We start from the raw sequence: 21,141 nt of genomic DNA, 5'->3' as shown, positions 1-21,141 counted from the left end.
GAAATACCACCAGCGATGTCTCCGCAAGATCCTGCAAATCCCCTGGGACAGAGACACAAACATAAGCGTCCTCATCCAGGCCAACATCCCCAGCATTGAAGCACTGACCACACTTGATCAGCTCCGCTGGGCAGGCCACAGTTCGCATGCCAGACAGGAGATTCCCAAAGCAAGCGCTCTACTCGGAACTCGTCTACGGCAAACAAGCCAAAGACGGGCAAAAGGAAACTCAAAGCCTCCCTGACAAGAGTGTGACATCCCCACTGACACCTGGGAGTCCCTGGCCATAGACCGTCCCAAGTGGAGGAAGTGCATTCAGGAGGGCGCCGAGCCCGAGTAGCGTCGCCGAGAGCGTGCAGAAACCAAGCGCGGGCAGCAGAAGGGGTGTGCGGCAAAATAGGCTCCCTGCCCACCCTTTCCCTCAATGACTATCTGTCCAACCTGTGACAGATACTGTGGCTCTCGCATTGGACTGTACAGTCACCCAAGAACTCATGCCAAGAGTGGAAGCAAGTCTTCCTCTGGCATTTTCCCCAATGACAGATGTTAGGCTAACTGGTCTAGTTTCCTGCTTTTAAAAAAAAAAATAGGGGCATTGCATTTGCAGTTTTCCAATCCGCTGGGACGACCCAGAATCCAAGGAATTTTGGTAGACTACAACCAACACAGCCACCATCTCTGCAGCCACTTTTAAAACCCCAAGATGTAATCCATCAGACTTGTCTGCTTTTAGTCCTGTTATTGTACAGAGTACTTAATTAGTGAGGGTGATTGTATTAAGTTCCTCCCTCCCTATAGCCCCTTGATTATCCACTATTGGGATGTTTTTAGTGTCTACCGTAAAGACCAATACAAAATATTTGTTCAACATCTCTGCCATTTCCCTGTTCATTAATTCCTCAGTCTCATGCTCCAGGGGACCACTATTTACTTTAGCCACTCTTCCTTTTTATGTACTTGTAGAAACTCTTGCTATCTGTTTTTATATTTCGTGCTAGTTTACTTTAGTCTCTTTCCTCATTTTTTTTTCCAAAAAAGTCATTCTTTGCTAGCTTTTAAAAGCTTTCCAATCTTCTGTCCTCCCAGTAGTTTTGACCACTTTGTATGCCCTTGTTTTTAATTGGATACCATCCTTTATTTCTTAGTCACAGATGGCTCTTTTCTTTCACACCCTTTCCTCCTCACTGGAATTAATTTTTCTTGAGTTATGAAATATCTCCTTTAATGTACACCACTGTTCAACCATCCTACACTTTAATCTATTTTCTCACTCCACCTTAGCCAAACTCTTCCCTCATATCTTTGTAGTCTCCTTTATTTAAACTTAGCACCCTGGTTTGAGAACCAATTTTTTCACCCTCCAACTGAATTTGAAATTCAACCATGTTATGGTCATTCATTCCTAGAGGATCTTTTACTACAAGATAATTTATTAATCCTGCCTCAACAGGACTGGATCCAAGATAGCTTTTGATATGCTTACTGGAAATATTTTGAAAAAACAAGTCACTTACATGAAATAAAATATTTATTAAAAGTACACTTTACAGCATCAAAATTAATAGAAGTTGCAATGTCTTGTTGATGGCAAAACTGTTACCAGACCTCTTCAAATCCTGCAAGTGGAAAAACACATCGTTAGTGCAGAACAAAAACCTCCTCCAAATTGCAGTTATCTGCTGATGTCAGACTGAAGTTAGCTTTATATCCTCATTCAGCACGATCGATATGATGGGGAAAAAAGTTTTGGTCATCATTCATCAAACAGCAGTAACTAATGCCACTTGTCATCCACGTACCTTCGTTGCACCTCATGTTCCATCACCATGCAGCTAGTGCATTGAGCCCAGGACCTGAAAAACACATTTATTTTAATGTTACAAAATATAGTATATGAAAGTCTTTCATTTTAATATTGAAATGGGTAATTGTTTACATACCTGACAATGGTACTTGCCACATTTTCAGCTATGGGCAGTAAATCATTTTGGGGCCCTTGATCTGGATGGCTAAAGAAAATACAAGATGGTTAGAATATTGCATCACACTGCACGTAATAGCAATTAAACTTGGCTTCAACCAATATTGGGGGAAGGGGGGGGGGGGAAGAAAGGAGGCATTTTATTGCTAAAATCACTCATACCTCAATCTGCAAGATTCTACAGTTGTTTCTTTGGGCTCATCTGACCTGGAAGAAAGAAAAAAATCACATTGAGCAATGCAAAATAAGGAATTTGTCCAAAGTCATTTCTATTCTAGTGTCAGAAGAATTTGGCTTATTTCTTAAATCACCATGTTCGATAAGATGGGGAAAAAAGTTTCAACATCATTCACAAGAATCAGTAACTATTTATAGAACCAAATTGTATACATACCCAAGTTGTGTGCATTGTCACACTGGATACAAATGCATGTTGCAACATCTGGCCTGGGGAGGAAGAAAAAATTAGTTCACTGAAGAGTTCTCAATGTTAGTTAGTTCCTCAATTTCCCATTAATTTTGAAATTCTGTATTGGTACCACCCTCAACCTTCTACAGAGAAAATAATTTACAAACATTTCAAAACCTCAGCACGCTATAGCATCAAGTTGTAGAAAGGACATATCCTCCCAAATCACTAAACCCAATCATATTCTTATTCCAAAATGAGAACAGCTCTCCACCAAGGTCTCGTGCTCATTACTAGTCTGAGTTAACAGAGAGCAGTGAAAACACCAAAAATGAGTTCAGTGACCTGACCATGGCAAGGAAGCAGTATCAAATAGGACTCTTGGCTGCTATCCCTGCCACATTTTAATCATACATGTCAAGGGGCAGGGATTAATAACAGCTTATCCTGCCTGTTGCCATCAAAGACAATTCTTGCCTGCTATCCAGGTTCATTAATCTGCAACATAGAAAATAGGTGCAGGAGTAGGCCATTCGGCCCTTCAAGCCTGCACTGCCGTTCAATAAGATCACCTCAGTACCCCCTTCCTGCTTTCTCTCCATACCCCTTGATCCCTTTGGCCGTAAGGGCCATATCCAACTCCCTCTTGAATATATCCAATGAACTGACATCAACAACTCTGCGGTAGGGGATTCCACAGGTTAACAACTCTTGAGTGAAGAAGTTTCTCCTCATCTCAGTCCTAAATGGCCTACCCCTTATCCTAAGACTATGTCTCCTGGTTCTGGACCCCCAACATTAGGAACATTCTTCCCGCATCTAACCTGTCCAGTCCCGTCAGAATCTTATACGTTTCTATGAGATTCCCTCTCATCCTTCTAAACTCCAGTCTCTCTCATATGACAGTCCAGCCATCCCTGGAATTAGTCTGGTGAACCTTTGCTGCACTCCCTTAATAGCAAGAATGTCCTTCCTCAGATTAGGAGCCCAAAACTGAGCACAATATTCCAGGTGAGGCCTCACTAAGGCCCTGTACAACTGCAGCAAGACCTCCCTGCTCCTATACTCAAATCCTCTAGCTAAGACCAACATACCATTTGCCTTCTTCACTGCCTGTTGTACCTGCATGCCAGCATTCAATGACTGATGAACCATGACACCCAGGTCTTGTTGCACCTCCCCTTTTACTAATCTGCCACCATTCAGATAATAATTCTGTCTTTATCTTTTGGCCCCCAAAATGGATAACCTCACATTTATCCACATTGTACTGTATCGGCCATGCATTTGCCCACTCCTCACCTGTTCAAGTCATCATGCAGCCTCTTAGCGTCCCCTTCACAGCTCACACCACCACCCAGTTTAGTGTAATCTGCAAACTTGGAAATATTGCACTCAATTCCTTCATCCAAATCGTTAATGCATATTGTAAATAGCTGGGGTCCCAGCACTGAGCCCTGCGGCACGCCACTCGTCACTGCCTGCCATTCTGAAAAGGACCAGTTTATCCTGACTCTCTGCTTCCTGTCTGCCAACCAGTTCTCTATCCACGTCAGTATATTACCCCCAATACCATGCACTTTCACTTTGCACACCAATCTCTTGTGCGGGACCTTGTCAAAAGCCTTTTGAAAGTCCAAATACACCACATCCACTGGTTCTCCCTTGTCCACTCTGCTAGTTACATCCTTAAAAAAATTCCAGAAGATTTGTCAAGCATGATTTCCCTTTCGTAAATCTAAATATCTCCCAATCCTCAGGTTTGTTGCTTTTTCTAGCCAATTTATGTCTCTATCCTTAATTTCCCTTGTTAGCCACGGTTGAGCCACCTTCCCAGTTTTATTTTTACTCCAGACAGGGATGTACAATTGCTGAAGTTCATCCATGTGATCTTTAAATGTTTGCCATTGCTTATCAACCATCAACCCTTTAAGTATCCTTTGTCAGTCTATTCTAGCCAATTCAAGCCTCATACCATCAAAGTTACATTTCCTCAAGTTCAAGACCCTAGTTTCCAAATTAACTGTCACTCTCCATCTAAAATGAAGAATTCTACCATATTATGGTCACTCTTTCCCAAGGGTCCTTGCACAACAAGATTGCTAATTAGTCCTTTCTCATTACACATCATCCAGTCTAGGATGGCCAGCTCTCTAGTTGGTTCCTCGACATATTGGTCAAGAAAACCATCCCTAATACACTCCAGGAAATCTACCTCCACCACATTACTACCAGTTTGGTTAGCCCAGTCAATATGTAGATTAAAGTCACCCATGATAACTGCTGTACCTTTATTACACACATCCCTTATTTCTTGTTTGATGCTGTCCCCAACCTCACTACTACTGTTTGGTGGTCTGTACACAACTCCCACTAGCATTTTCTGCTCTTTGGTATTTTGCAGCTCCACCCATACAGATTCCACATCATCCAGGCTAATTTCCCTCCTTACTATTGCTTTAATTTCCTCTTTAACCAGCAACGCCACCCCGCCTTTTTCCTCTCTGCATATCCTTAAATGTTGAATACCTCTGGATGTTCCCAGCTTTGGTCACCCTGGAGCCATGTCTCCGTGATGCCAATTACATCATATTCATTAACTGCTGTCTGTGCAGTTAATTCATCCACCTTATTCCAAATACTCCTCGCATTGAGGCAGAGCCTTCAGGCTTGTCTTTTTAACACACTTTGCCTCTAGAATTTTGCTGTAATGTGGCCCTTTGTTTTTTTGCCTTGGGTTTCTCTGCCCTCCATTTTTACTATTCTCCTTTCTATCTTTTGCTTCTGCCTCCATTTTATTTCCCTGTCTCCCTGCATAGGTTCCCATCCCCCTGCCATGTTAGTTTAACTCCTCCCCTATTTAAGGGACTGCTAACATACCAAAATGTACATGGGATCTAGAGTTTATCCACCTAAACCCAGCTTACTAGAGCATGGTATCAGTAAACTGCTCACTGCCAGAACCACCCATACTAGCTTGGTCATCAACTGCTTTTTAAACCCAGTGTTGATAAAGATGTGTTGTTACGAGGAATGGGTAGTCTTCAACTCCCTGCAATCACATTCTTTTTCATAGAATTGTAGAATGATACAGCACAGAATGAGCTATTTGACCCACCGTACCCACGTTGACTCTTTGAAAAAGCCATGGAAATGTTTCCTTTTTAAGTACTCATCCAATCTTTTAAGTTATTGTAAATTTGCTTCCACTAACCTCAGGCAGTGCATTCCAGATCTTAACACGCTGGCTAATGGTTCTCATGTCACCTCTGGCAATTACCTTAAATCTATGTCCACATTACTGATCCACCTACTAGTGAAACAGCTTCTCTTTACTGACTCTTATCAAAATCCTTCATGATTTGTCAAGACATGTCAAAGTCAAATCTCCCATTAACCTCTGCTGCAAAGGAGAACCCCAGTTTCTCAAGCCTTTCAATTCTCATACCATTCAAGCAAATAATCTCTGCAGTCTCCAACACCCTATCTTCCTTCCTAAAATGTGATACCCAGAATTGGCCACAATATTCCAGCTAGAAGCAAACCAGTATTTGGTGCAACTTCTCACTTTTGTACTCTATGCCTCAATTTACAAAGCCATGGATTTAATATGCCCTTTTAACAGCCTTCTCAACTTCAAAGACTTGATTCCTTACACCCCCAGGTCTGCACCCTCTAAAGTTGTTCCATTTAATTTACATTGACTCCTCACTCTTCACTGAAGCATTACATTTTATCTGCCATGTGTCTGCCCATTTGACCCAATCTATTTAGTCACCCTAGTCTGTTACTAACCTCAACAACCATTCACCACTGCTTTCTGCCTCAGCCAATTTCATATGCATACAGCCACTGCTCCTTTAAGCCCATGGACTTTAAAATTTAATGACTATTGCAGTACATCAAACAAAAGGATATAAACAAATCAACTGCACTACCTTCTCCAGTTATTTCAACAAACTCAAATCAAGTTAGTCAAACATGATCTGCCTTTAGCAAATGGATGCTGGCGGTCATCTATCAAGCTAGATTTTTCCAAATGCATTTATTTTTTCTGGATTATTGTCCCTCAAATTTTCCCACCAATGTTGGGCTGACTGGCCTGTAGTTGTTGGGTTAATCCTCCTTTTTGAACAGGTGTAACATTTGCAATCCTCTGGCACTACTCCAGTTATCAGCCAGATTGCAGCCAGCACATCTGCAACTTCCACCTTTGCTTCCTCACAATGCATCCCATCCACACCAGGCAACTTTGAACACTCCCACCTTTTTAAAAAGTACACCCTTGGTCCCGGATCTCATTTGGACAGGAGAAAGGAAGTCCTTCCAAGTGAGCAATTGCCAAATGTCCCTCAAATTTTACTTAAAAACTATCTCAATCTTTAGCAAAACTAGCACATCACCTTAGCTACCCCAGTGCCATATTAGACATTGACCCAGCAAGTACTACTTACTCTGGGGGTGGCATTGAGAGATAAATTACAACACCATGAACTTGTGGTTGACAATTAAAGGCTGCACGCTACCTTTAACAGCAAGTAGCTCTTCAGGTAACTACTTGCAACCAGAGACCTCTGCATCACACTATTTTGGGCAAAAAAACTACAGTTCAGATAAACCGTCTTCAGCTGTCTATGTCCTAAAGCTCTGGAATTTCCTCCCAAACCACCTCTAACCTAAAGACACTCCTTAAAATGTGATAACGCTCCTGTGTAGCATCTTGGGATGTTTCACTACATGAAAGGTGCCATATAATAAAAGTTGTTGTAAAATACATCCCAAAACAAAATGCTTTGCAAATATAAAAAACAGGTGGCATTGAGATTAGCAATATTCAGTCCAAAATTGGGATTCACTTTCCATCAGCCAGCCTAGTACGGTGTTCAGTTTTGGGTATACCTTAGAAAGGATATATTGGATTTGGAGTATAGCCTTTAAAAAGTTAAATTACAAGGGTTACAGAAACGAGGGCTGTATTCCCTGGAATTAAAGATTAAGGGGTGATTTGATCAAGTTTAAGATATTAAGGGGAACTGATCGGGGTAGAGAGAGACTGCTGGTTGGGGAATCTAGGACTAGGGGAGAGCCTGAAAGTTAGATCCAAGACTCTTAGTTAGAAAACACTTTTACATTCAACAAGTGGTAAAAGTTTAGAATACTCTTCTGCAAACAGTCAATTGTGAATGTTAAATTTCATTCATCAGTTATTAAGGAATATGGATGGGTCACAGATCAGCCATGATCTCATTGAATGGCAGAACAAAATGAATACTTTTGCATCTGCTTTCACAAGAGGGGCAATGCAGACACTGCAATCAGGGAGGAGTGAAAAATATTAAATTAAATGAACAGGCTCCGACTGCCATTTTCCAATCCTCCCTGTCGGAGGACCACTAACACTGTACCATTGCTTAAAAAAGGGAGAAAGGGATAGACCAAGCAATTACAGGCCAGTCAGCCTAACCTTGGTGGTGGGAAAATTGTGAAAGACACAGATCAATGAAGGACAATCAGCGTGGATTTGTTAAGGGAAGGTCATGTTTGACTAACGATTGAATATTGAGGAAGTAACAAGGAGGATCAATGCATTTGATGTAGTCTATATGGATTTTAGCAGTTTTTGAAAAGGTCCCACACAGCAGACTGGTCATGAAAGTAAAAGCCCATGGGATCCAAGACAAAATGGATCCAAAAAAGTGACTCAAGCATTTGTGACTGGAAGGCTATTTCCAGTAGAGTTCTGCAGGGCTTGTCCATTTCTTTGTGGTATATATATCAATGATTTAGACTTGAATGTAGGGGGTATAATTAAGAAGTTTGTCAAAAATTGACCATGTGGTTGAAGGAGAAAGCTATATACTGCAGGAAGATATCAATGGGCTGGTCAGGTGGGTAGAACAGTGGAACTCACTGCATGAAAACATAGTAGACAGAGGCAGAAACCCTCAACATTTAAAAAGTAATTGAAGTGCCATAACCTACAAGGATACAAACCAAGCACTGAAACATGGGATTAGGCTGGATAGCTTTATCAACCTGCATGGACACGATGGGGCAAATGGCCTCCTTCTGTGTTGTAAATTTCTATGATTCTATGAACAGGCTAAATGGCTCAACTCGTGTTCCCATGTGCAATTTACTATCTCCTATGCAAGGATTGATAAGGGAAAAAGCACAAACCATCTTTGTCAAATTGTCCCGAGAACCCAAAATGCAATGTACATATATAGAGAGGAGCAGTCGAATATTTTCTGACATACCTCAAATATTCCACACATTGAGGTATGGCACAGGAACCCGAGTATCGGCATCTGTCCAAACAGCCCTAGGAGGGAGAATAAATGCACATTATTCACTTGGGTAATTGTTATAAATCATCCTATCTTAAATTATTAGCTGGTTTTCAGACTAAATTCGGCTTAAAAGTCGACAATCAGCATCAACGATCTGATGGGGAAAAAAGTTTTAGTCATCATGAAACACCAGCAGAAACATTTGCGGAAAAGACTCAGATACCCAAGAATCCGGATTGCCTGGATTTATATCATGCTGGAAATAAACCAGAGCCAAGGAACGCAGATTTGGGAAGGTGGGATCAGCTTCCATGTGTAGAGCGATGGGACCCAGTGCTGCCCGCCTCCACTGCCCGCGGAGCCGACTCCCCATCGATAACCCTTCCAGAACTTGTGGCCCCTCAACTCCCCCCGCCATCAGTAATCGAGGCTGCCAGGCTCTGGGACTCGCTCCCTAAACCTCCAGGCCAAACCGCCAGCACTGGGGTAGCGGCACACGCAGAGAATCGCCTCAGTGAGACTTCTCTTTAAAACCAGCAATTACAGCATCCAGCCAGGCTGCACCGCCCGCAACTCGGGCACGGCTTCGAAGTTACCCTCCGTGAGGCGAGAGGGTCTGGGCCCAGCTCCAGGCCGGCCTCAGGAAGAGGCCTCCTGTAACTGGGAGGCCGGGCCTCGTGTGCCGCCTACTCCAACAGTGGATCACAAAGTTGTAAACCCGCACTAAAGTTGCTCAGCCCGCTTTAACGAACTACAAAAATCCACCTACAGCTCCGGCGCCAAAAAGAATGGCTACTTGCCGAGCCGCCGCTTATATAGCAACTATGCGCCTGATGCGCATGCGCCCGGCAACGGGGCGTTGTGACGTCTGACAATCACGAGGCACCGTCGCACCAATGACAACCTGCAGCCATCTGAGCAGCACGTGCTCCGGGCCAGCCAGTGAGGGACAAGGACAGAGTGACAGAAATGAGCAACCTAGTGTTCCTTCCCGCACAGACATACAACAAGAACTTGTACTTATATAGCGCCTTTAACGTACTCAGACGTCTCAAGGCGCTTCATAGCTGTGTTAAAAGACAAAACAGATACATTTTACACTGAGTCACATAAGAAATTATGGCAGATGACCAGAAGCTTAATTAAAGAGGTAGGTTTTAAGGGGTGTCTTAAAAGAAAGATAAGAGAGGTTTAGGGAGGGAGTTCCAGAGCTTAGGGCCCAGGCAGCTGAAGGTACGTCCACCGATGGTTGAGTAGTTATAATGAGGGATGTTCAATAGGCCAGAATTTGAGGACCGCAGACGTTTTATGGGATTGTGAGGCTAAAAAAGATTACAGAGATAGGGAGGGGCGAGTCCATGGAGTGATTTGTAAATAAGGATGAGAATTTTGAAATCGAAGATGATATCGCCAAGGGGCAGCATATAAATGAGAAGTAGGAGGGGGCCAAGGATAGATCCTTGGGGGACACCAGACGTAACGATGCGGGAATGTGAAGAGAAGCCATTGCAGGAGATTTTCTGGCTACGATTAGATAGATAAGAATAAGAACATAAGAAATAGGAGCAGGAGTAGGCCATTTGGCCTCTTGAGTTTGCTCCGCCATTCAGTAAGATCATTGACTCCGCTCCACCTCCCTGCCCGCTCCCCATAACCCTTTACTCTCTTATCGCTCAAAAATCTGTCTATCTCCACCTTAAATATATTCACTGACCCAGCCTCCACAGCTCTCTGGGGCAGAGAATTCCCTAGATTTAAAACCCTCTGAAAGAAGAAATTTCTCCATAGTTTTAAATGGACAGCCCCTTATTCTAAGACTATGTCCCCATTTTAGTTTGCCCTATGAGTGGAAATATCCTCTTTGCTTCCACTTTGTCGAGACCCCTCATTTTCTTATAAGTTTCAATAAGATCACCTCTCATTCTTCTAAATTCCAATGTGTATAGGCCCAACCTACTCAACATATCCTCATAAGTCAACCCCCTCATCTCCGGAATCAACCCAGTGAACCTTCTCTGAAAAGCTTCCAATGCAAGTATATCCTTCCTTAAATACGGAGACCAAAACTGCACACAGTACTCTAGGTGTGGCCTCACCAATATCCTGTACTGTTGTAGCAGAACTTCTCTGCTTTTATACTCCATTCCCATTGCAATAAAGGCCAACATTCCATTTGCCATCCTGATTACTTGCTGTATCTGCATACTAACTATTTGTATTTCATGCACAAGGACCCCCAGGTCCCTCTGTACTGCAGCACTTTGCAACTTTTCTCCATTTAAATTATAATTTGCTTTTCTATTTTTTCTGCCAAAGTGGATAACCTCACATTGTCCCACATTATACGCAATCCAAATTTTCACACACTCACTTAGTCTGTCTATATCCCTTTGCAGATTTTTTGTGTCCTCCTCATAATTTGTTTTCCCACCCATCTTGGTGTCATCAGCAAACTTGGCTACATTGCACTCGGTCCCTTCATCCAAGTCATTACTCTAGACTGTAAATAGCTGAGGACCCAGCACCGATGCCTGCGGCACCCCACTAGTCACTGTTTGCCAACCGGAAAATGACCCATTTATCCCGACCCTCTGTTTTCTGTTAGTTAACCAAGTCTCTATCCATGCTAATATATTACCCCCCACCCAGTGAGCTTTTATCTTGTGCAGTTACCTCTTATGGCACCTTATCAAATGCCTTCTGGAAATCCAAATACACCACATTCACTGGTTCCCCCTTATCCACCCTGCTCGTTACATCCTCAAAGAATTGCAACAAATTTGTCAAACATGATTTTCCTTTCATAAAACCAGGAAAGGAACCAGGCGAGTGCAGTACCACCCAGCCGGACGATGCTGGAGAGGCGTTGGAGGAGGATGGAGTGGTCAACTGTGTCAAAGGCTGCAGGCAGGTCCAGGAGGACGAGGAGTGATAGTTTACCTTTGTCACAGTCACAAAAGATGTCAGTTGCGACTTTGGTGAGAGCCGTTTCGGTACTGTGGTAGGGGCGAAAACCAGATTGAAGGGATTCCGGGAAACACAGTCACAGATTTGGGAGGTGACAATACATTCAAGGACTTTGGAGAGGAAAGTGAGATTGGAGATGGGGCGGTAACTAGCAAGCACAGTGAGGTCAAGGTTTTTTTTTAAAGAGGAATGTTGACCGCGGATTTGAAGGAGAGGGGGACAGTACCTGAGGAAAGAGAACCGTTAACAATGTTGGCTAACATGGGAGCCAAAAGAGAAAGTTGGGTGATCAGCAGTTTAGTGGCAATGGGATCAAGGGAGCAGGATGTGGGGCTCATGGACAAGATGAGCGCGGAGAGGTCGAGAGGGGAAATCAGAGAAACTAGAGAACGATGCGACAACATTGGAAAGTGTAATTGGCCACCAGTCACCCAGCATTCTGCCTGCAATGTGCAATTTGATACGGGCAGTACAGCCTTAAAGCTCTGTTTGACATGCACAGATAGTTACGAACGTGTACAGAGTAGTGGTACTCAACAATGCGCAGTACTAACACTCTCCACAGATCAGACAATGCGCAGTGCTACCACCCCGCACAGTTCAGACTGAGTTCGGAGTGCTGAGTGCTTTGAAGTGTTGCTGCTCAGTGGCACTCTCTGCTGGCTCTTTTCATGCATTCTCGCTTCTTGGCCTTTTGGCTAAGATCAAGTGTAGTATCTGCTAATTGGGCATTCATATGCAAATTGTCTGATTGCAGAAAACTTGTTTTTCCGGTTTTGCTGGCTCTGGCCCTTTGGCTTGGACCAAGCACCAATTGGAGAGAAGAGGAAAATCTGCATGTCGACCGACCATTGGGCGGGCCCAGAGGCCCGCCAAGGTGCCGGACTGGCACCACAACAGATTGAAGGCTTCGGCCAAAATACACATCGAAAGGAGGAATCTGCAACCCGGATGGCGGCCAACCGAGCGTCGAACCAGGGCGTCTGAAACACCATCCGAGTGACAGTGAAGAAAATGGAAGATAGGCAACGATCAACCGGGACCTGTTCGTGAAGAAAATCCTACTTGGAACATGCGGCATGAAAGTCTCCGACATCTTCGCCTTGCAGGACCTCCCGAAGAGAGGTTACTTTGATGTGACCTTCAGAACATAGAAACATAGAAAATAGGTGCAGGAGTAGGCCATTCGGCCCTTCTAGCCTGCACCGCCATTCAATGAGTTCATGGCTGAACATGCAACTTCAGTACCCCATTCCTGCTTTCTCGCCATACCCCTTGATCCCCCGAGTAGTAAGGACTTCATCTAACTCCTTTTTGAATATATTTAGTGAATTGGCCTCAACAACTTTGTGGTAGAGAATTCCACAGGTTCACCACTCTCTGGGTGAAGAAGTTTCTCCTCATCTCGGTCCTAAATGGCTTACCCCTTATCCTTAGACTGTGTCCCCTGGTTCTGGACTTCCCCAACATTGGGAACATTCTTTCTGCATCTAACCTGTCTAAACCCATCAGAATTTTAAACGTTTCTATGAGGTCCCCTCTCATTCTTCTGAACTCCAGTGAATACAAGCCCAGTTGATCCAGTCTTTCTTGATAGGTCAGTCCCGCCATCACGGGAATCAGTCTGGTGAACCTTCGCTGCACTCCCTCAATAGCAAGAATGTCCTTCCTCAGGTTAGGAGACCAAAACTGTACACAATACTCCAGGTGTGGCCTCACCAAGGCCCTGTATAACTGTAGCAACACCCTCCTGCCCCTGTACTCAAATCCCCTCGCTATGAAGGCCAACATGCCATTTGCTTTCTTAACCGCCTGCTGTACCTGCATGCCAACCTTCAATGACACCCAGGTCTCGTTGCACCTCCCCTTTTCCTAATCTGTCACCATTCAGATAATAGTCTGTCTCTCTGTTTTTACCACCAAAGTGGATAACCTCACATTTGTCCACATTATACTTCATCTGCCATGCATTTGCCCACTCAACTAACCTATCCAAGTCGCTCTGCAGCCTCATAGCATCCTCCTCGCAGCTCACACTGCCACCCAATTTAGTGTCATCCGCAAATTTGGAGATACTACATTTAATCCCCTTGTCTAAATCATTAATGTACAATGTAAACAGCTGGGGCCCCAGCACAGAACCTTGCGGTACCCCACTAGTCACTGCCTGCCATTCTGAAAAGTACCCATTTACTCCTACTCTTTGCTTCCTGTCTGACAACCAGTTCTCAATCCATGTCAGCACACTACCCCAAATCCCATGTGCCTTAACTTTGCACATTAATCTCTTGTGTGGGACCTTGTCGAAAGCCTTCTGAAAGTCCAAATATACCACATCAACTGGTTCTCCCTTGTCCACTCTACTGGAAACATCCTCAAAAAATTCCAGAAGATTTGTCAAGCATGATTTCCCTTTCACAAATCCATGCTGACTTGGACCTATCATCTCACTTCTTTCCAAATGCACTGCTATGACATCCTTAATAATTGATTCCATCATTTTACCCACTACCGATGTCAGGCTGACCGGTCTATAATTCCCTGTTTTCTCCCTCCTTTTTTAAAAAGTGGGGTTACATTGGCTACCCTCCACTCCATAGGAACTGATCCAGAGTCAATGGAATGTTGGAAAATGACTGTCAATGCATCCGCTATTTCCAAGGCCACTTCCTTAAGTACTCTGGGATGCAGTCCATCAGGCCCTGGGGATTTATCAGCCTTCAATCCCATCAATTTCCCCAACACAATTTCCCGACTAATAAGGATTTCCCTCAGTTCCTCCTCCTTACTAGACCCTCTGACCCCTTTTATATCCGGAACGTTGTTTGTGTCCTCCTTAGTGAATACCGAACCAAAGTACTTGTTCAATTGGTCTGCCATTTCTTTGTTCCCCGATATGACTTCCCCTGATTCTGACTGCAGGGGACCTATGTTTGTCTTTACTAACCTTTTTCTCTTTACATATCTATAGAAACTTTTGCAATCCGCCTTAATGTTCCCTGCAAGCTTCTTCTCGTACTCCATTTTCCCTGCCCGAATCAAACCCTTTGTCCTCCTCTGCTGAGTTCTAAATTTCTCCCAGTCCCCGGGTTCACTGCTATTTCTGGCCAATTTGTATGCCACTTCCTTGGCTTTAATACTATCCCTGATTTCCCTTGATAGCCACGGTTGAGCCACCTTCCCTTTTTTATTTTTACACCAGACAGGAATGTACAATTGTTGTAGTTCATCCATGCGGTCTCTAAATGTCTGCCATTGTCCATCCACAGTCAACCCCTTAAGTATCATTCGCCAATCTATCCTAGCCAATTCACGCCTCATACCTTCAAAGTTAGCCTTCTTTAAGTTCTGGACCATGGTCTCTGAATTAACTGTTTCATTCTCCATCCTAATGCAGAATTCCACCATATTATGGTCACTCTTCCCCAAGGGGCCTCGCACAACGAGATTGCTAATTAATCCTCTCTCATTACACAACACCCAGTCTAAGATGGCCTCCCCCCTAGTTGGTTCCTCGACATATTGGTCTAAAAAACCATCCCTTACGGTCACCCTATGCCTGAAGTTCCTGAAGGGACTGAAGGAGGCGAGTGAACCACTGTGCTCAGTGCTGACTTGGGAGCCACTGTTCACCCTCCCGTCGCAGAGAAAAAAAAATAATAAAAAAATTAATTAAAAATTAAAAATAAAAAGAAATTTAAAAAAAAATAAAAATAATTTAAAAAAGAGAAGACGCACTATCACAGTGCAGATGTACAACCCCTACATCCCCGTCATTGATGTGCTGACTTTCCTCGCCAGGTATGTCGATGGGGCAGGAAACAGCAGCGACTTGAAAGACTTGCACAGGATTTGGACCAGCAAGCTCCAGATCCAGGTCACCATGAAGGTGGACGCCAGCGGAACCATCCTGCACCCCCCCTCCAGCTTTGCCATCGGAGCAAGTCGGGGCTACATGGTGTACGCTGGCCAACCCAACGTCTGCCGCACCTGCGGGAAGGCAGGCCATGCGGCAGCAAGCTGCAAAACTGTCATCTGCCGAAACTGCAAGAACGAAGGCCACCAGACAATGGACTGTAAGGAGACCAAGTGCTGAAACCTCTGTGGTCTGGCTGGGCACCTTTACAAAAACTGCCCCAAACACAACTTCAGCAAATGCACGAGAGGAGGAGGAAACTGAGGAACACAATGCTCCAGAGGAGACCCACACCTTTCCCCCGACCAAAGCCCTGGGCAAAGAAACAACCGCCCTCGTGGACTCGAAACAAGTCGGTGAGGAAGAGAAGCCTGCTACGGCGAGCTGCGAGACACCAGCAGCCAGCAGTGAAGCTCTCCCCCAGCGCACCGAGTCCAGGAATGAGGAGACTGCAGACGATGAAGCGGGATGGGAGACCATCAAGAAAAAGGCCCGCAAGCGTAAGGAGAACAGGCAAGCAAGGGCCCCTGCGGAAACGACAGGGAAGAGGCGGCTAACAATCACGACAGACAGCAGCGACGGTAGCTCGTCTGATGAGGAAAGACGAGACAAAGCCCCTCACTACCGCCACCAGAAGAGGCAATACGCCAACCCACAGCCACAGGCAACCGGGAGCAGTGAAGTGACCAACACAGCCCCGCTCTGGGAACCCGGGAGCAGCGAAGCGCACACGAGCTCCGGAACACCGGGAGCGAAGAAGCGACCAACACAGACCAGCTCCAGGACAACGGGAGCAGTGAAGTGCCCAGCACACCCCACCTCCGGAATACCGGGAGCGAAGCAGCGATCGAAGCACACCAGCTCGAGATCGCTGCGACTGATGAAAAGAGGGAACCACCAACACCAAGCGATGACAGTGCAGAGGACATATCGGTCTTTCTGACAACATTGCGCCAGTCCCCTGGTCGAAACACTCCCACGGCAGAGGACAACCAGTATACCAGCCCAGGTGAAAATCTATGTATGCAGGAACCAGCCACTGGGCAGGTCTCCAACATAAAGGACAGTTTATTTGAAATGTAAATGTTTTGAACTGTACCCTGTAACTTAAACGTGGATTTAAAAATTGCATCTATTAACTTGCATAGCGTAAAATCCACTACATGATGTGTTTCCACCTTGGGGTATCTCGCCAAGGTCAAAGCAGACCTGCTGTTCTTGCAAGAGTGCGGGCTGCCGCACTTCAGCAGTTACTGGCAGTGGTCACGATGGTGGGCCCATGGACCATCCATATGGTCAGGAGGCAACGACTGTCGGTCTTCCGGCCTAGGCATTCTGCTGCGGGGAGGCCACTTCACCATCACCGAAGTTAAGGAGGTGGTGGGCGGCCGCCTCCTCGTAGCAGATGTAATGTACAAAAATTCCCCTCTAAGGCTAATTAACATGTATGCCTCGCCTCTCAGAAGCGAGCGGCTGGCCCTCTTCCAGCAGCTCCCACTGCTGCTGGCGACGTCCAAGCCGGTCATTCTGGGTGGTGACTTCAACTGCATCATCGATGCGGCTGGACAATCCAGCAGAGCCGACAGCAAGCTGGACGCCACGTCCAAACTCCTGATGGACGCGGTAAAAGACGCCAAGCTGTGCGACGTCTTCAGCAACCCTGCAGACGGAGCACCGCGCAGATACACCTGGTCGAGACCAGACGGGTCCGTCCGTTCCAGAATAGACTTCCTGTTTGTGTCCCACACGCTCAAGGTCACATCCACCGATGTCACGCCGGTGTTCTTCTCTGACCGCTGCCTCCTACTGGCCGACTGTCGCCCACAGGAAAACCAGAAAGTTGGCAGAGGGATATGGAAGTTGAACGTGAAACTGTTGACTCCAGAAAACGTGGAGGAACTCAAGAGGGATTACAAAGGTTGGAGAACCGTAAAACCCCTCTGCGATTCCCCGATGCACTGGTGGGAAACAATCAAGACAAACATCAAGAGGTTCTTCATCCTCAAAGGTGTTCAGGAGACGAAAGGGAGACAGAGGGACTTGTCCCAACTCCAGAAGAGCATGCAAAACCTGCTCCTGTTGCAGTCGATGAGGGTCGATGTCGCGGAGGAACTCGAAGAGGTGAAGGGCCAGCAAGCCTCACTCTTTGCCTCAGAGTCCTCCAAAATCATTTTCCGCTCCAGAGTCCACTCTGTGGAGCAGGATGAGACGTGTTCGCGCTTCTTCTTCCAAAAAGGTACACAGGGGGAGCTCTGTGATCACCAGCCTAAAGGAAGACGACGGTTCTGTGACGTTTTCGCAGCCTGACATGCTGAGGATCAGCAAATCCTTCTATGCCAGGCTGTATGACGTCAAGCCCACAGACCGCGCGGCCTCCCAGTCATTCCTGTCGTCTATCACGGAGGTCCTAGACGACAGCGAGCGGGAGAGCCTGGACCACCCGTTAACTCTGGACGAGATGACAAAGGCCGTCCGGTCCCTTGCGACGAGTAAAACTCCCGGAAGCGACGGCTTACCGGTCGAGTTGTATTCGGCTCTGTGGGACTGGATGGGCCCAGACCTGCTGGAAGTGTACGAGGGTATGTTTCTGGCTGGCAGTATGTCAGAATCGATGAAGAAAGGCATCTTCACCCTCATCTACAAGCAGAAGGGGGAAGAGGGAGGAAATCAAAAACTGGCGGCCCATTTCGCTGCTCAATGTGGACTACAAGATCCTGTCAAAGGTCATCGCCAACAGGGTCAAGTCTGCTCTTGAGCTGGTGATTCACCCGGACCAGATCTGCGTTGTCCCCGGCAGGAAGATCTCTGATAGCCTGGCACTACTCAGGGATACGATCGCCTACGTGCGGGACAGGGGGGTGGACACCTGCTTAATCAGCTTAGACCAGGAGAAGGCCTTTGACAGGATATCGCACACGTACCTGATGGACGTGCTCTCCAAAATGGGGTTTGGAGAGGATATCCGCAATTGGATCCAACTGCTCTACAGAGACATCAGTAGCGCAGTTCTAATCAACGGATGAGAAACTGAAAGCTTTCCGATCAGGTCTGGAGTCAGGCAAGGCTGTCCTCTCTCGTCTGTCTTGTTTGTGTGTTGTATCGAGCCCTTTGCCGGGTCCATCAGGAAGGATGCGGGCATTAGAGGGATGACGATCCCAGGCAGCGGAGGCGCTCAGGTCAAGACCTCCCTGTACATGGATGACGTAGCCATCTTTTGCTCGGATCCGCAGTCGGTCCGCAGATTGCTCACAATCTGCGACCAGTTTGAACTGGCCTCGGGAGCGAAGGTCAATCGCAGCAAAAGCGAGGCCATGTTCTTTGGCAACTGGGCCGACCGATCCTTTATTCCCTTCACCGTGAAGCCAGATTACCTGAAGGTGTTGGGAATATGGTTCGGAGCGGAAGGGGCGTGCGGCAAAAACAAAAACTTGGATGGTGGAAGCTGCTGGTCATCAGGAGTGAGGTGCTCTCGGGGTTGCTGCACGTAGCACAGGTCTGGCCCATCTCTCGCTCCTGTGCCGCGGCAGTCACCCGGGCCGTCTTCCACTTTGTCTGGAGGTCCAAAATGGACCGTGTCCACAGAGACACAATGTACAAATTTCTGGACAGTGGAGGAAAGGATGTTCCGAACGTGGCCCTCATCCTGACGGCCACCTTTGTGTGCGGCTGCATCAAGCTGTGCGCAGACCCCCGGTTCGCAAACACCAAGTGTCACTACGTGCTGAGGTTCTACTTGTCCCCGGTGTTGCGAAGGATGGGCCTGGCTATGTTGCCGCGAAACAGCCCCACCAGCTGGACCATGCCTGTCCACCTGTCCTTCGTGAAAAAGCTTTTCACAAAAAACCCGTTTGACCACAAAGCCATAAAACAGTGGTCAGCACGCAAGGCCCTGGACGCCCTACGAAAGAAGGAGAGGGTGGACCCTGTCGGGTGGTTCCTTGAACAGACTGTCGAACTCGTTTGGCAGAACGTCTCATCGCCAGAGCTTTCACACAAGCACCAAGATGTAGCTTGGTTGGCGGTGAGGAGGGCCCTACCCATCAGAGCGTTCATGCACAGCCGGCGACTCAGCAGCACGGCACCCCCGAATCGGCTACGGGGCGGACGAGACTGTCACCCACCTCCTTCAAGATTGCGCCTTTGCAAGGCAGGTCTGGAAAGAGATGCAGTGGTTGCTGTCGAGGTTCATCCCGAGCAGCTCCGTAACATGACTCTGTGCTCTACGGGCTGTTCCCAGGGACACACACCGAGACAGACATCACCTGCTGCTGGAGGGCACTTTGGTCTTGCCGAAACTTGCTGGTCTTCCAGAGCAAAGAGATGTCCATGTCTGCGTGTTGCAGACTGGCGCAATTCAAGATCCAGGACTACGTGCTGAGGGACGCACTAAAAATTGGTGCAGCCGCTGCAAAGGCACGGTGGGGAAGAGCCACAGTTTAAAGCCCTTCCACCACAGTAAACCCAGGGGATGGAATCAGTATAAAACTCCCCTCAGGCTGCAACCTTTTGTATACATAGAGCACCATGATCTGCAAACACCTATGTAGTGCCATGTATAATGCAAGTTCTGTTGCTTAATGCACGTTGGAAACAAATGTAACTGTACCCTCACTGTGTACCGTATGGTGACACATGTAATGTAACTTGATGAATGTACCACAATGTATCCTGGATTGTATGATCGTACCTTGAAATGTAAAGCAAAGAAATGTATTGAACGGAACTGCGGTCAGTTTTCAAATGTAATGTATGGAATTGCTGACCGCATCCAAATGTACTGAACTGCTTTCGAATGTATTGTGCAAATTTTTATATGAATAAAGTATATTTTGAAATTTAAAAAAAACCCGCACAGTTCAGACTATGTTCAGCACCAACAGCCCCCCAAGTGGTAATATTAGAGGTAGTAACGTGCAGTTTTAACAGAGGAGCCAACAATATGCTAATGCTAACACACAGATGGCCACAGAAAGATCATATCTAGCCTGGTGACTGGCACAGGCCAACATGGTTTCTTATTTCTTTTTCTGAAGAAGGAGCTGAGTAAGGTTATACAGAAGGATCACCCAGGTATGCCCTAGCCATAGAAAAACATGATCGCTTTAAACCGGTCACACACTCCCCTTGTCTTTGTTCTCATCACAGACTAAATCTTCACACTGAGTAGGATCACCCTTCCACCATACTCAACTCAAGCCCTGTTTATTCTGATTGTGCTGCAATCTGACCGCCAAGCAGGTAGAGGAGAGGCCTACGAGTAGCGGTGGGTAACGCACTAGATAAGTAGGAGAGGGGTGCCATCAACTGATATTTTATGGGACGCTTTGGGTTAGAAATTGGCCAGGTTTGTGCCTGTTTTACTGCCATTTTTTGCGGTAAAGGTGTCTTTTGGCACTATAAGAATTTACCATCATTTTTCAATATTGGCCAGCGGTTTACCGCTGGCGATAAAAAATACCGTCCGCCCTTATTTTGGACCATTTTAGTGACATCACTGGGCATCAAACGCTCCGATACCGCCGTTTATGGAAAATTGGCGGATATCGTCATTTTTTAATACCGCGGAAAAAAAGGC

The 21,141-nt window shown here is 46.2% G+C and overlaps 1 long non-coding RNA gene, 3 other non-coding genes and 1 pseudogene across 4 annotated transcripts; 1 reads left to right on the top strand and 4 right to left on the bottom strand.

Annotated features, from left to right (window-relative positions):
* Positions 1-1,510: 1,510 nt before the first annotated feature.
* On the bottom strand, positions 1,511-9,429 carry LOC139277541 (uncharacterized). Its single transcript, XR_011596107.1, has 6 exons — positions 8,651-9,429; positions 2,376-2,428; positions 2,144-2,188; positions 1,941-2,009; positions 1,800-1,853; positions 1,511-1,616 (listed from the first exon to the last, which is right to left on the bottom strand). It is a non-coding gene; the product is annotated as an uncharacterized lncRNA (long non-coding RNA).
* On the bottom strand, positions 1,677-1,768 carry LOC139277862 (small nucleolar SNORD12/SNORD106). The gene has a single exon (XR_011596172.1). It is a non-coding gene; the product is annotated as a small nucleolar SNORD12/SNORD106 (small nucleolar RNA).
* Positions 2,253-2,340, bottom strand: LOC139277860 (small nucleolar SNORD12/SNORD106). The gene has a single exon (XR_011596170.1). It is a non-coding gene; the product is annotated as a small nucleolar SNORD12/SNORD106 (small nucleolar RNA).
* LOC139277861 (small nucleolar SNORD12/SNORD106) lies at positions 8,786-8,877 on the bottom strand. Its single transcript, XR_011596171.1, has one exon. It is a non-coding gene; the product is annotated as a small nucleolar SNORD12/SNORD106 (small nucleolar RNA).
* A 2,899-nt stretch (positions 9,430-12,328) lies between the features above and the next one.
* Positions 12,329-12,466, top strand: LOC139277743 (U2 spliceosomal RNA; annotated as a pseudogene).
* The last annotated feature ends 8,675 nt before the right edge of the window (positions 12,467-21,141 follow it).

This window comes from Pristiophorus japonicus, chromosome 12 (genome assembly GCF_044704955.1).
Source record: "Pristiophorus japonicus isolate sPriJap1 chromosome 12, sPriJap1.hap1, whole genome shotgun sequence".
In the NCBI taxonomy this organism is placed as follows: domain Eukaryota; kingdom Metazoa; phylum Chordata; class Chondrichthyes; family Pristiophoridae; genus Pristiophorus; species Pristiophorus japonicus.
Note: the sequence above shows the minus strand (reverse complement) of the source record. Positions and strands in the feature narration are given on the sequence as shown.